This window comes from Pinus tabuliformis, chromosome 3_1, assembly GCF_031772625.1.
Source record: "Pinus tabuliformis cultivar Carrire ecotype Pingquan chromosome 3_1, CPIR1, whole genome shotgun sequence".
Taxonomy (NCBI): domain Eukaryota; kingdom Viridiplantae; phylum Streptophyta; class Pinopsida; order Pinales; family Pinaceae; genus Pinus; species Pinus tabuliformis.
Window position 1 is genome coordinate 917,579,534 of NC_142301.1, and position 17,196 is coordinate 917,596,729.

Below are 17,196 nucleotides of genomic sequence, written 5' to 3' on the forward strand. Positions count from 1 at the left end.
TTATCCAAGTCTGAAGGAAAGATTGTCATCATGGTGGTAGTTGATAAACTTACCAAGTATGAAATTTTTGTGCATTATCTCATCCTTTTAAAGCCAGTACAATTGCTCCTACACTTCTGAAAACAATTCAAAAGCTTCATGGAAATCCAAATATTATCGTAAGTGATAGAGATCTCATTTTCACTGGAAATTTTTGGATGAAATTATTTTGTTGTCTTGACACTCAATTAGCTCATAGCTCATCTTATCATCCTCGATCTGATGGGCAAACTGAGATAGTGAACAAATGTTTGAAAGGATATTGTCGTTGCTTTGTATCTGATAAAAAAACATAATATGTCAAGTGGTTACCTCTAGCTGAATGGTGGTATAACACTTCCTTCCATACTATAGAAAAAATGACCCCATTTATGGCACTTTATGGATATCATCCACCATCCATCACATCATATTTAAGAGAAAATTCTAAGGTTCAAGCAATGGAATATCACATCGAGCATCAACAACAAGTTCTGCAACCCTTAAAGGATAACCTCACTCTGGCGTAGAATCGAATGAAACAACAGGCAGATCAACATTTCAGTGAAAGAAGTTTTGATGTAGGTGACTGGGTATTTTTATGACTACGACCATACAAACAAATGTCTCTCAAGCAAGCTAAGAAGGATAATAAATTATCACCCAAGTACCACAGTCCTTATAAGGTGTTGCAAAAGATTGGTACTATGGCATACAAATTAGAGTTGCCTGCATCTTCTCGAGTACACCCAATTTTCCATGTTTCATGCTTAAACAAGGTTATCGGTGACAAGCTTCGAGTTCAAATAGTGTTGTCAGAACTTGACAAAGAAGGGAAAATCATATTTGACCTTGAAGCTATCACAGAAAAAAGAATCTGACAGCTACGTAATCGATCAATTTCAGAGTATCTCATTAAGTGGAAGAACTTACCCGTTGAATATTTCACATGGGGGGATGAGAATTTTATACAGAAACATCCAGAACTACTCAAGCGTTGAGGAAAACAATTTTTGAAGGTTAGGGGCATGTTAGGTCCCTATAATACTAATGTATCCCCCTTATTGTTATTGTTGTGCCCATGTAGCCCCCTTATTGTTATTGTTATGCCCCATAGAAGCCCACTATTGTTATTGTTGTGCCTTTACATTATTGTTGTTATTTAGGCTCTTACTATATTTTGACCCCTTAGAATCCTATATATACAAAGGAGGTCTTGTCATTTGTATCATCCAAGAATTGTTCATTTATGTAATGTAAAGGAGGTTTCCCCCTTGAAGAGGATAATTTGTAAGTTGTTGATCTATCTTATCTGTGAGGTGGCTGCATAACATTTTTCTTTCCCTTGAAGTATTTTATTTCAAAATAAAACTCACTAATCAAGGCTAACAATTTGGCTTTCCTGACATTTAGTTTATGTTGATCAAATAGATACCTCAACCCTCCATGATATGACATCAATTCAAATATTCTTATGAGGAGATAATGCCTCCACATATTCAGTGCATGGACTATTGTTTCCAACTCTAAATCATGAGTGACGTACTTTCACTCATGCTCATTCAACTTTCTGGATTCATAACAGACTTCTTTCCCTTCTTGCATCATGAATCCACTGAGTCCATCCTTGTAAGCATCCATGCAAACCACAAAATATATATCTTATCTACTATCCTCGATACCGATGCATATGTGAGAATATATTTCAAATGCTAAAAGTTGGCTTGAAATTCCGATGTCAATTGTAATTTAATTCCTCTCCTTTGTAGCAATATGATTGGATTCCCAATCTTTGAGAAAGTGTGGATGAATCTTTGGTAATAGCCAACCAAACCCATGAAGGATTTGACCTTTTTCACATTTTGAGGATTAGGCCACTACATAATGGATTTGATATTTTCTAGATCCACTGCTACTCCTTTGGAGAGAATGTGTCCCAAATACTAAACTTGTGACTAAAAAAGGTCACACTTGCTAAGTTTGGTTTAGAGTTTGTGCTCTCTCAGCACTTGCAATGTTGATTCTAAATGCTTTTCATGCTCTTCCTTGGTTTTTGAATATACCAATATGTTATTGACAAAACCAAAACAAACGTGTCCAAATACAAACTTAAAATGTTGTTCATTAAACACATAAAGATTGTTGGGATGTTTGTGAGCCCAAATGGTACAACTACAAATTTGTAGTGCCCATATCTAGTTCTAAATGTTGTTTTATGAATGAATTTATCTTTGATGTGTACTTGATGGTACCCAAACCTCAAATCGATCTTTGAGATGATCACAATGCCTCTTAGATAGTTAAACAAATCATTAATCCTCAGTAGGGGATATCTATTCTTGATTGTGGCTTTGTTGAGCTGTATGTAATCAATATACAACCTCAATGTGCTATCCTTGTTCTTGAAAATTAATGCAGGTGCTCCTTAGTGTGATATGTTGGGTATGATATATCCCTTGTTCAACATTTCCTTTAACAACAATTTCAACTCTACCAACTCGGGCGTATCGATTTAGTATGGAGCTTTGGATATTGGCACTAATCTCGATATTAGTTCAATTGAAAAGTTGATTTCCCTGCATAGTGGAAATCTTGGGATCTCTCTGGGAAACACATCATTGAATTGCTTTATTATTGGGTGCTCTTTGATTTTTTCCTTATCATCCCGTGATCCGTTGGTCACTTGAACAATGAACAGTTCACACACCTTCCTACTGCACCTCTTCAACTGCAACACAATTATTTTTCTAACCAGTTTTTGATGGTGTTGGACCTGCCAACATGTCAGGGGATCTCCCCAGTAAGAAGTCCCAACTAGACCTAAACCATTTGGAGTAGGAGTCCCAACAATGGGTAGTACAGTAGTGCCTTTACTACTGTAGCGCGCAAAAGTAGATGAGATATCTTTATCGGAAGAAAGTGTATGACCTTGTAGTGAGTCAAGAGAGATGCATGGGGAGGTTCTAATGCATGAAGGGGAAAATGAAATGTGTCCCTTAGAAGCTCGTAATAGTACTTAGCCTAAAAGGAACACACGAGCAAAATGACATCACGGGTTGGAAGCAGAATAGTCCACAATCCAGGGTGATAGGTTAAATCAACAACATGATTTCAACAAGATTCATACAATCATATACAAAATAGTTCATACATGAATGTGTAAGTTAAATAACATACATTTATAAAGAAACCATAATAGTCCAACTACAATAACAACATATGCATGAAAATGTGTTGGCTCTGTTATATTATATATAAAGTGAAAGTTTCATCCATACATACAACCATGATAGCCACTAGCCCCAATAATGGAACATTAAAGTCAACACCACTTGCTCCTCCAAAGAGATGTACTCCCTCTGCACTGTGGAGAAGCCAAGGCTAGTCACAATGCTCTCCAAGCCCTCTCTAAGAAATTCCTAGCAAAAGCTTGGCTCCCAAAACCCTGTTCTATGAGTTATGAGGTTCTATTTATAACAAAGGGTGGGGTGACCCTTGACATTCCCCTTTGTGACTCTTATACTACCCTCATGACTCTTCAACTTCATTACATATAACCCTTTACATTACATATGACTGTTTGCACTCCACTAATGACACTTTGAATTTCAATTTACATCATGTTTACAATAATAATACATTTTCCACATACCCTTGTGGGGCAAAAATAGGCTTGAGTCATCCAAATAAGACAACACTAAGACTCAGAAAGTTGTGGAAAGACCAACTCGTCAACATACTCTCTATGATCTTCGGTGATGAACTAATGCCAAGCTTGGTATTGCGCAATGGTGTATGCATACTGTTTGGTGATGTCTTTCTGGAAACAAACTCTTGCCTCCATTGCTTACGAGTATACTGATTTGGAACCTTTATCCAACTCGTCCTATAACATGCGCAACTTAGTCCTGAGCACGACCGGACTGACGACATATCTCTGCATGTTCTCTATGATGATCTGTAAATTTGCATTGGTGGCCATGGGCATCAACTGATCAAAGTACATTTCAAGCTCCAGTCAGACTTGGTTCTTCTCTTTGGCTTTGGTGAGTGTTCCAATTAACGGGGTGTCATATTTTCTCACCACGACATCAAAACTCCTAAACAACCATGCGTATGAAGCCTCAACATTGGTGATGAGCAACAAGAGTTACTCATAGTTCCGGATCAGGCTATGAATGCGTGCTTTGTCCAACTCTACCTGTGGCTTCATCATCTTGTGCAAGTGAAGCGAGGCTCCCTTGTACCTCATTGTCCATGTTTGTACATGATCAACAACGACATGTATGTCTGTGAGTGTGCGCACTATCTTGATGCAGCACTGTTGATGACCATGTAGATGGACAACTTCCTTGTGCACAGTGACAAACCTGTCATACAGTCTCTACATGACTGTCTCAAGAATCGACACTTCAGCAAGTATCACTTTCTTCATCTTTGCTCTGGTGGATCCTGTTGATTGTTCCTCTCTCTTCCTGGTTGCTTGCAATTCCTTAGCCATGCACTCATTTTCTGCTATCAAGAACTTCACACTTGAGCTCGTGGCTTCAACATAAGCCTTTGTAGCATCGACCAAGGCAGTTGGATGTCTTTGCACATTTGACACAATCATTCATTCTTCAAAGTTCGCAGGTGGTGCATGCTCATCCGGGATGTGTGATCTACGTGCTTGTACAACTCTGTGTTGTGACTTATTAAAGGCTATGTTGTACACATTTGTTCCTGGATCATCCTCAAGGATAATGGTATCCCCTTGTTCACTTGGGACTTTCTCTCCTGCTGGAGCTCATGAAGCTTGTGCAGTTACCTCAATTGCTTTTGGCATGAGGCCAGTGTCCTGATTCTTTTTCATTTGTTCCATCTCCACATCCATATGTTCATCCATTGGTTCATCCTACTAAGAAATTTCCTGTTCCTGCGACTGCTCACCCTATTCATCATCCACTAGTGGTCGATCTGAGTCTTCACATGTATTGGTGCAATTTGCGTTGTCTAAGCGCCTTGCATTTCCTCTTGTTCCTGTCCCTACTGTGCTTCCTTCTCTCTTCTGTGCAACTCTTATTATTCTTTGAGCTTCTGCTCTACTTCCTACAACTTCCTCTCTGTCTCTTCCAGTCTTTTCTTATCTCTTATGTTCTACGCTCCTTTCATGTCACATTATCGCCTCTTTGCTTCTATCTCCAAAGCTACTCTCTCAACAAGTGGATCTTCCTTAAACTCGTATATTTTCTCCACCTCTGCGCTTTGGGAAATCTTCATCTTGCCTTTGTCTTATGCAGGTTTGTTGCTTGCTATTGTTGTTGTTTCTGCTCTCTGTGGTGGTGTTGCCTTGAGTGCTGCTACCCACTCTACTACCATGTCGACTGGTTCATTGAGCCTAGAGGAGTTATAGAAATATCTCCAAGGGTTTTCCTCTGGCCAATGACACGCTCCATGGATCCAAGAATAGCACTATCATACAATAAACCCTGCATAAGCCATGCAGATAATACAGATTAAAACTCTTGGTGCCGAACTTAAAATTCTTGAATTCCTTGACCTCAACATTCGCTTCTTTCAAACTCCAGATCACATACAACCCAATTCGAAAAGGAAGCATAGGCCATGGTGCCTTCTTCTTCCTATGCAACCCAACTTGATAACCCTGTCGAGATGTGGTATGCAACCTCCTACATGACTAGCTTGTTCGTGGCAAACTTTGGCAACAAATGCAGAGCCTTCTCAATGTTGTACATCCTGATGAAGGTGCCATTAGGTGAGGCATACCAATCTGCAATGTTTAGAAATGCCTCCATTTCTACCCGGGACACACAAGGCAGATCCTGTTCAAAGATCATCATGTATAGAGGGGCGATAAAGTGGTCAGATAGTGTTTTGGGAAGTTTTAGTGTCTATGGATAAACGCTTAAACCCCTAGACTAGTAGCTAAGTCTAGAACAATAGTGCAAAGCATTCTCTACTTTTTCTATGACCAATAGATTAAATAAGAGGTAAAGAAGCCTACCTGAAGCTTTCGCTTACTCCTTATCTCCCTTGACCAATTCTGTTGCTCCTTTCCGTACTTAATCTGCTTGAAAAATACCTACACACAGACAGAAGACAAAAACCGATCAAAGCATATGATAATGATCTAGTGATTAAACATAGCATGGAATCAAGTACATAGTACACATATGAAAGCATCAATGAATAACACAAGCATATGGAAAAAGCTTTGAACACTTTATTAGTAAAAGGAAGAGTTACAACCCAATTTTATTGATTTAGCATCACTCCTCCAGTTCAATCCCATCCTCTCCTCATAACATGCAAGACATTTTGGCATCATTACAGTGCTTGAAATCAACTCAAGTCCCATACTAACAGCATCTCCTTATAATTCAATGATTTCCAGCCCCTGATCACTTAGATGAGTGGTATTTTTATAGGTGAATGAAGGAAGTTATGAGATAAATGGTGACAATGAATGCCCTCCCAAACTTAGGATTTAGTTCCATGGAGGAAGGGATAAAGGGATTGATGTTCCTTAACTCCCTACCTCATCTAAATTCGAGCTCAAAGGAGTAGATAAACTTGGGAAACTTCTAGATGCATCCAATGGATAAGAATATTCCCAAACCCCAATGCAATTGCGCTTAAACTCGCCCAGCGCAGGACAAAGAGGGCTCAAGTGCACTGCATAACACCCTAGCAGTGTACTGGACTGCACTGCAGCGCACCCTAATGAAGGCCTGCCTGCGCTGATCTTCTTAGAGGCATTTTTTGGATGATTTCAGTCATGGAACTTCTTGGGAAGCTAGGAATTCTGATGGTTGACTTCTTTAGGGCATGTAACAATTGAATTTAGGGTTTTATGGGACCTAATAGTATTGATCTATAAGTCGGGGTTGATGTGCCCAAATGGATCTGTAACAGTTCCCCCCTAAAGCATGAAGTCGTAAATATGTATGTTGAGTGAAATGCTTTATCATGTGGAGAAGAGGTTTCAAAGCGGAAGGTGACCTGCATCGATTACAATCATATATCATGATAGTTTAATTTTTTCTCATGAACTTTCTGAAGGAAGGCATACCCATGCTCAGCTTATAAACTTTCATTACATGTACAAATATAGTCTTCTACAGATATAGACCCATGAATGTAAGGCCATTGTACATTTGATTTAGTACTCCTGAAAATATCGCAGCCCGGATGGATGAAACTAGATCCGGGGTCTTCAATCTCATTCAATCTTTCACTCAAGTACAAGTCTAACCATGTGAATAGATGATCTGAAGTCAAACATGGGAAGACATTGTCTGATTACCAGCCAATGATGTAAGCCGTTAACAGACGCGAGAGGAATCACCGATAATGATGATGACCCTCAAGGTACTACAGTACATTTCGCATGGTGTGAATAAATGATTTGATGTCGAACACCATACAAAGTCTTTTGGTCGAAGGCCAGTGATGTCAACCTATCGCCGAAAGCGAGAAACCTGCCATTGATGTATGCAAGCCTCAAGGTACTGAAGGGGTGTTTCTAAGTCAACTTCTTGGATAATGTGCTGATGTCAACAAGAAGTGACTTGTTGCAGGAGGGCCTTGATGTATCCCACATCAATGACATGAAATGAGGTAAATGATTTTGGAGATGAAAAATCGACTGACGACAGAAGGTTCAGGAATGGAGGTCATGAAAATGAAGGTTTACGGTATTGCAAAGGATGAAGTTTGAACTAAATGACTTCTCTTGAACATGTCGGCGACACTAAGATGAATTGGTAGCATTAACCCAAAACAAAATAATGGATGGTATGATAGACCAACAGTGTGATAACCATCAAGTTAAATTACCCAACCCACATAGTCATAGTGATGAGGTGAAAGTGTCATGTTCAAGAGTGACTTGCTACCGTAAAGTGTTTTCCCCTTTTTCCAATTTTCCCTAGTCATTGCTAACTAATACCTCTTTATTTTTAATCAAGCTTGAGGAGGATAACATATGCTTTTTGTATAATTTCACCCTTTGGGTGAATCCATCGCTATTTGATGCTTTAACGAGTCTAGCGAAGGTGAAACTTGGTCTTGTCTAGATGGACAAGTTTGTCGCTATTTGATGTTTTTAACGAGTTTAATGACAAAGATAACTCGGTCCTTTTCATGTTTAGAGAGTTTGAAAAGGGACGAAAATGAAACTCCAAAAGTTCTTTTTCGTAGATTAATCTCTCAAGTCCGAAAAAGCGTAAAATAATACAAGAGAGATATCATTTCCAATCCTTTAACGAGTTGGAAAGGACAAGCGCTCGACAATATTTTCATGTTTAGAGAGTCTAAAAAGAGCTTAAAGAGGACTCCATTTTGAGGAACGAGTGGTGTTTAGGATAGCATCTGGTTCCGGTGATTTTGGAACTTCTCAAAACATGTTGATTGATGTGAAGAGGCTAGCTAATAAGACCACTCATTGCAACTGTCCCTCAAAAAGTGTAAAACAACCAAGTGAAAGCATATGATCAGCCAAAGAGATGGTGGTGATGGGATGAAAACAACCAAGGCTCATTTGATGAAAGAGGCTAATAGAATGGAAATCACGAGGGTTAAACTGGAAATGGGTTCATTTTTTAAACAAGCTTGAACCATATGGAACTATGCTTGGGTTTAGTTTCATGTTTACACAAGCTTGAAATGAAAAACTATGCTTGGAATCAGTTTCATTTTTACACAAGCTTAAAATGAAAAACTATGCTTGAGATTGGTTTACATGCCCCCAGCATGGTGAAAGAGAGAGTCTCCTATAACCATATGGAGGTCGCTGTGGTGAAGTAGGACGGTTATCCAACACCATTTTGGCTTCGTCCAGATAGGGACAAAGGTGCATGGGGTGATTCCCTTCACATAACCTATAGGGAAACATAACTTTACCACTAGGTGCATGCCCCCCAAGCTTCATTACATTCACCTAAGTAGACTACTCATGGCTATTAGGTGGAAGGAATGAAGGTTCATTTTTTAACGAGGTTGACACAGTAAAAGAACTACCCTCATATTACTTTTCTTTCTTTAACGAGGTTGACATAAGACAAGGAACTATCCTCATGGGAGTTGTTTCATTTTTTTAATGAGGTTGACACAGATTAGGAACTATCCTCATGGGTCTATTTCATTTTTTAACAAGGTTGACACAGTAAAAGAACTATCCTCATATTCCTTGTTTCATTTTTTAACGAGGTTGACGCAAGACAACGAACTATCCTCGGATTCCTTGTTTCATTTTTTAACGAGGTTGACACAAGACAACAAACTATCCTCGTATTCCTTGGTTTCATGACCCATATGAGGTTATGAAGGAGAGATCTGGTTCCAGTGCCCCCAGTACATGATGTACAACATCACTGAATTGATCGTTAGTTGATGTAGGTATGGAACAGGTTGCCACATAATTAACTCGTGGCAGGGATAATACCATTGGTACAAAAGGACCATTTAGGGAAGATGGTTGACTGGAAGACATATTTGGATTGGGAAATAAAAGTTGGTCAACGGTGACAATTCTGCCTTCATGCGGGAAACAAATCACTCGAAATAGTGTTGAAACAATAGCTCCCATGTCATAAACATAGTTGTGCCCTAGAACTAAGTTATAATCTAAAGGGCCTGGGACTACCATCACATTCAGATAAACGATTTTTCCTCCCAAAGTAATGGGTAACCGAGGGAGGATCCCTAATGGTTGACTGGTTCCTCTGTTAAAAGACAAAAGATTCTGGGTAACTGGCACTAGCGGCAGTGAACCGAGCGCTTGCAAAGCAATTGAGGAAAGGATGCTCACTGATGCACCTTCATCTATTATAGTGCTAGATACAATCATATTACAAACTTGTACTATGATATGGAAAGGCACACAAGAAGGAAGACAAATTCAACCAGTCGATTCCAATCAAAGGAAGTGACCAGACTACTTGGAGGGGGTACCATAGAAATAGGAGAATTAACCCCTTGAGTTATGAGAACTGGAGGATTTTCCTCCTGTCTTGATGGAATAGGAGGATTTCCCCCAAGCTCATTAGAAGCTGAAGAAACAAAAAGACCCTGTGTGGTATCATACTCACTCTCTACGAGAACTATATGATTAATTGAAGGTGAAATCGGGTCAACTGCTACCTCGAACTGTTGATTTGGGTCAAGTATAGACTCATAAGATTCACTTTCAGAGAGAGTGAGTTCAACCAACAGTTGATTTTGGTCAGTCAATTCATCAACTAGTGAAGGATTTAGGGAGAGTTTCATGTAACTAGATGGAAGTTGCTGCGGTGAAGTAGGATAGTTATCCAACACTCTTTTGGCTTCATCCAGATAGGGACAAAGATGAATGGGATGACTCCCTTCACATAACCTACAGGGAAACTTAACTTTGTCCCTTTGGCTATGAACTTTACTACCACTAGTTGATGGTGTGTCACCAACATGATCTCGAGAAGTTGATGACACATGATGATGTGAACGAGAAGACCAATCTTCTAATATTTGAGGAATATCAAGACAATTTCGAAGAAGATGGTCTCTCACACAAAGTTTGCATGGATATCAAACTTTTTGAGGCTTGATGGATGGTTTCTCATCTGATGTTTCATTCAAAGCAATGATTTCTTAGTTTCCCCTCTACTAATTTGCTTCTTATTCTTCTTCTTCTTCCCTTTCTTCTTCTTCTTAGCCACCTGGTTACTACTACCAACACTTTCATCAGGTGAAGAGGAAGAAGGGGAGGAAGAAACATCCGAGGAAGAAGGCAAAGGGTCAACTTTAGGATCAACTGGATGTTGATTTTGTCTAGTTGGAGGTGTACTTGATTGCGGAGAAATAATGACATTTTGAACCAAGGAGGTTGAAAACAACCATACTGGCAAGCCAATGGTAAGTCCCAGTAGGGATAATGTAGCCATATATGGAGCACTAATATTTCCAAAAGAAGGAAAAGGACTAGGATTCCCATCAAAAGGAATTCCTTGATCGGTGGACTCCAAATTTGTCGCCATATGTTTCAACCTAAGATCAACTAAGGAGTGAGCGTGGAGGATGTTATCCGTGGTCAATTAATTTTATTTTAATCAAAGTAACGTAACAAAACAAAAGAGGGATAATCTAGGAAAAAGGTTTATCAAGCAACTGTGAACTGTAGAATACCTCCTGGCGAACCAAGAAGTACGGGAAGGCAATCTCCTCGAATATTGTGTTTGGTGTATCACAGTTTACAAGGCAGCCGACTCAGTTACCTAAGGATGGATAGCAACCTAGAGTTGTTCTCCCATATATACCCGAAGGTACATGGAGGCCCAGTCCGTATAAGTGCTGTCTAATGCAAAACCACATAGTGAGAGCATTCCCATATACTTTAAGTATTGTAACACCACCCTATATACCTAAAGGTACATGGATGAGCTACGATATACTCAGGTACGTGGAAGGAGGTATCATAGTCGGGATGTATTGCAGACAAGTTAGCGACAACTACTTTGTTTTACGAAGTCGGAACACGTCTCTAGCCTAGACCTCTAAATGCTTTTCGCTAGGTGACAATGCTCCATTAGGTAAATTCAGATAAATTTTAAGTTGATTTTCTTTAGAATTTGCCTTTCAAGGTTCACCATGTGAAATATGTTGAAATTCCTAGGAATGAAACTATCATGATAAGTATTCTTTCCATTCAATTTAACGATGCAAATCCTAGCTACTTAGGGATAGAGCAATCAGATTTCTTTTGACAAAGAGAAAAGAGAACATCTAATGCAATTTCCCTACACTATTCCTATCAACACACACAAACTTTTTCAATGCAACATGCATGTATTTATTTTCAATTTCCCTTAATTTGAATGAACAAAAAGGAAAACTAATGCACAATCGATCAATAAACTCTTTTCATAAAAATGACTATTTTGCGACAATTTCTTTTCAAGGAAAGGAAGACTTTAAGACACTTCCGTTTTCAAAGAAATGGGGAATTACGACACTTTCAACGAAAATACTAATCATATGCATACATCAATCAATCAATCTTTCATGAATGAGGACTCTACGACAATTCAACTTTCGAAGGAAAAGACAATTTTACGACACTTTCTTTTGACAAAGATCAATCAACCGAAAAACTAACTTTCGACTATAGATTGAGAATGACAAAGTAAATACATAAGAAACATTTATCAATCCTAGTCTAAGTAGGGCTAGCTAAGGAGATGGAAAAACTATTTTCAGAGACAAGACATCATTGACATTCAACAAATCATTCAAATAGGAGAAAATTGGCAAAAAACTTCAACTCTTAGATGGGAAACTGACCCTCAAGGGATCAGCGCAAGTAGCAGTGAGAGACGGTGTGCTTCAGTGCACTGGATCTAAGTGGGAAGTGCATTGCAGTGCACTGTGTCCTTCATTGGGCTGCGCTGGTGACAATAAGCCATTTTGAAGGCAATTTTGACACAGTTTTGACTCAATTTTCAATGAAAGAAGACTGAAATTCAATCAACAACCACAAGTATAGTATGTAGAAATGTCTTAAGAGGTTGATAAGCTACTAAGATGATGATCGCTCTCCGGTGGATTTGCCAATTTGTTTTGGGAATTTTTAGTGTCTACGGATAAACGCTTAAACCCCTAGACTAGTAGCTAAGTCTAGAACAACAGTGCAAAGCATTCTCTACTTTTTCTATGAACAATAGATTAAATAAGAGGTAAATAAGCCTACCTAAAGCTTTCACTTATTCCTTATCTCCCTTGACAAATTCTGTCGCTCCTTTCCGTACTTAATCCGCTTGAAAAGTACCTACACATAGACAAAAGACAAAAACCGATCAAAGCATATGATAATGCTCTATTGATTAAACATAGCATGGAATCAAGTACATAGTACACATACGAAAGCATCAATGAATAACACAAGCATATGGAAAAAGCTTTGAACACTTTATTAGTAAAAGGAAGACTTACAACCCAATTTTCTTGATTCAACATCACTCCTCCAGTTCAATCCCATCCTCTCGTCATAACAAGCAAGGCATTTTGACATCATTACAATACTTGAAATCAACTCAAGTCTCATACTAACAACATCTCCCTATAATTCAATGATTTCTAGCCCTTGATCACTTAGATGAGTGGTCTTTTTATAGGTGAATGAAGGAAGTTATGCCATAAATTGTGACAATGAATTCCCTCCCAAACTTAGGATTTAGTTCCATGGAGGAAGGGATAAAGGGATTGATGTTCCTTAACTCCCTACCTCATCCAAATTCGAGCTCAAAGGAGTAGATAAACTTGGGAAACTTCTAGATGCATCCAATGGATAAGAATATTCCCAAACCCCAATGCAATTTCGCTCAAATTCACCCAGCGCAGGCCAAAGAGGGCTCAAGTGCACTGCATAGCACCCTAGTAGTGTACTGGACTGCACTGTAGCGCACCCTAATGAAGGCCTGCCTGCACTGATCTTCTTAGAGGCAGTTTTTGGATGATTTCAGTCATGGAACTTCTTTGGAAGCTAGGAATTCTGATGGTTGACTTCTTTAGGGCATGTAACAATTGAATTAGGGTTTGATGGGCCTTAATAGTACTGATCTGTAAGTCAGGGTTGATGTGCCCAAATGGATCTATAATAGATAGTCTGGCCATGACTCCTTAGTAGCTTCACTCTGAGATAAACTTGCAATATACGTTCACAACATTCTCTAAAGGTGTCCATGCCCAACCCATGCTAGGAAACCGTTGATGGGCACAGATTGCATTGAGCAGGTAGGCAGACATGAAGAATCTTGCTTGTTGATCCTTGGATGGACTACGGGAATTCGATACATGCACTTTCAATTGAACAACCAACATGTTGGACCAATTGAAAGGCTTTCCTTCACTTGCCAGTTGATCCAACATAACAACCCAACTCCGCGGGAAGGTCTCCTTACTCTCTTAGACATATAAGCGACATCCAAAGACGACCAAGAGTTGGTAAGCCTTCTTGAGTGTCTTTTTCTTGTAGATCTAGTTGGGTTTCGTCCTAATCTTTGATGGCTCCCTTATGCAACACTTCAAGATGTCTCTTGTGTTCGCAATGTTGTTGGGAGTGTAGAACAGTGCATCCATCCTGTTCACCGATTGCGGCAAATGATACATCTACTGATAATCTTCTGCCCTGAAGGTGGCAAGCTCTACTCCACTAACACTGCTCAGTATCATTATCTCAGGATCAGTGTGTGAGACAATCCAGTGGATCATGTCTGCACACAGGAAGGTGGGATACCTACATGCAACCTTGTAAAATCCTAACTTATGAATGTTGACATAGACATGATAGTCCTCCATATTCTCCTCAAGATTGCCTGCAAATATAGTGTTGATGTCTTGCCATGTGATCTTGATGTCTTTCTCAATGAACATATGTGTGTCTTCATAAACAAGCAAGCTCACAGACACCTATTGATCACAGCATGTTAGCCTATTAGAAAATTTTCCTTGCTGCTCTCTTAGAGGCCATGTTACCTATACTGTTGAGAAGCTACTCAATGCCTATTGTATTTGGAGACAGAGAAGACACTCACGACAGGCCAATGTTAGCTGAAAAACATAAAGTGACTTGGGAATCAATCATGCACCAAACTAGGTGATTGCTGGGCAATATTGCGCAACATTGACTCTGAGAGGCTAGGAGACTATCAGATGGAACTATTCATTGCACAGTCCCAACTGCTAGTGATGCCTACTACTGATTGGAACTACACAGAGCGTAGTCGAAAGAGGCTGACTATGGATTGGAACTGCGGAATGTGCAGTTTAGTCTAGTTGGGTTGTTGGCTAGAAATACGCATTGTGCAGACCCAATGGAAATGACTGGGCACTGTCTCCCAGGATTGCATAGAGAACATATGGGAGCTAGTTTCAAGCAACCTCTACACAATTCCTGGAGGCAAGGCAGAGCCTTGACTTCCGGGAATGCGTAGTGCATGCCGGGAGAAGCAAGATTTGGGCCAAGGCAGCCTAGATCTACCCAAGGGAAACCTGAAAATGAGAGGGATTGAATGAGTGTGCAAAGATGGTGTAGATCTGAGTGAATAGACATGCATGCAATCCAAGCAAGTGCAGAAATCAATCAAACAGAAAAACAATGAAGCTCATGAAGAGAGTCGTTGCAACGATGACTGTTAGTGCAAAAACAGGGTTATGCATGCGACACTAAGGAAATGCAATGAAAAACTTGAAACAACACTTCTACAAGTTAAAATACATTGAAACGCCAATGGTCGTTCAATAAAACAAGGAAAACAACACTCACATAAGCTAAGAAATCAAAAGCGACAAAAAAAGCAACAAAAGACATGAAAAGCAAAACTTACCCGGAAAAGTTGTTCCGACTGTGCCAAAGGTTCCTAGATGCCTTGGGAATGCTAGAGATCCAAGATCGAATGTGAAGAATGAGCTCTGGGGCATCCATTAAATAGATTTGTTAGATTTAGGGTTTATGATGCACATGCCACAAATCTAGGAAAAAGTGAAACTTGGCGGGAAGTTTCTAAAATGGACTTTTCTTATAACTCCCAATGCTAAAAGTAGATCCCTAAAATCTAGGGATGATTTTTCACTTTTTTGTTTTTTTTCCTTTTCGGGAAAAGCTGCCATGCATGCAAGGAAGAATTGTGATGTTATGGAGGGAACTGAGAAACCTACCGCACATGCAACAGACAACAACTAAGGGGAAGCTTATGTGTTGTTTCTAGGCTAAGTGGCCCCGAATGTCTCACAAGTTCTGCGCAATTTCCCAAAGCAAGGCTAGCTTCCTATTGGGTCAACGCAGTTTTGAGCCTCAACTCATTGTTGGCTTGCTCTGTGCAATTTTCTAGAGCAAGGCTGGCAGCCTACTATGCACAATTTCTTAGTGCAAGGTAGTTGTTTGGCTGCTCTGCACAATTCCTTAATGCAAGGCAGTTTCCCTCTAAGATTGCATAGTTTTCCCAGACAACACAAAGACCAAATGTGAACCAAGTTGCTGGGTCAACTTGTGGTTAGTCGACAGAACAAGTAAGTGAACACAAGTTGTTAAGAGAAAGATAAAATCAAATGAAACACAAGTACCTGAGCAGTACAAGATGAATGCTAATATTTCGAGGAGGGAGGCTCCAAAATGAAGTGAAGGAAAAATTTTGGAGGGTGGTTGTAGCCACTACAACACCATTATAGGTTTTCTCTTTCCCTGCAAGTCCACCCTTTCTCCTCTGTCATTGAGACACTTAATTGACTTGTTGTAGATGTCGACCTTGGTTCTATGGGCCGCTAACTAGTCCATCCCAGCTAGGACATCATACGGCCCCAACATAAACAATCTTAGATTTGTAGTTGTGGACATGATGTCTATAGTGACTAGTCTTGACTTCACCTCATTCCAAATTCATTTCTTAATCTACTGGCTACCTGAACCGAATAAGAGCTTTCGTGTATTGTGCTCTACAATGCACATTTCTGCTCAACTTGTCGACTTATGTAACTTGAATTTGAGCCAGGGTCAATCAAAATTGAAACAAACTAGTTATTGGTCATACATTCCATTTCGATCACTGGTGCTTGTGATTGACCTGTTTATTGTCCAATGCTACATAGATGCATGGTATGCTTTGAGCCACATCAATTACTATCTCCACTTCTTGCACATTGTACAGTCTCAGGCCATTCTTATATTGCCAAGGACAATCTCTATTTCTGTGGTTTTCTCCTTAGGTCCAACACTTAATAGATTCCCCTATGAAAACCTTGATTTCCTCTCCTATAGGCTAAGAGAACCAGTCTCTACCAGCAGTAGTGGATCTCTACTGAAATTCACTCCTATTGGGAGGAAAAATTCATGTTCTTTCCCCTATGCTATTTTCTTGTAGCTTTCTACCCTTTTCCTTTAAAGTCAGGGTTTCCTTTTTATTTCTAATTAGTGTAGAACTCAATCCCATTCTTGGAATATTTGTAGAAATTCTTCATCTTTTGGATGGAATCTTACAAGGTCTTAGGCTCATTAAATTATATTATGTCCTTGAATGCTAGTGGAAACCCACTGAGATAACTTTGAATCTTTGAATTTTGATCCTTGAGGTAAGGCACATACTTCAATAGCTCCAAGAATCTAGTTGTGTATTCATTAGTTGTTAGTTACCCTAGCTTGTGCTCATAAAA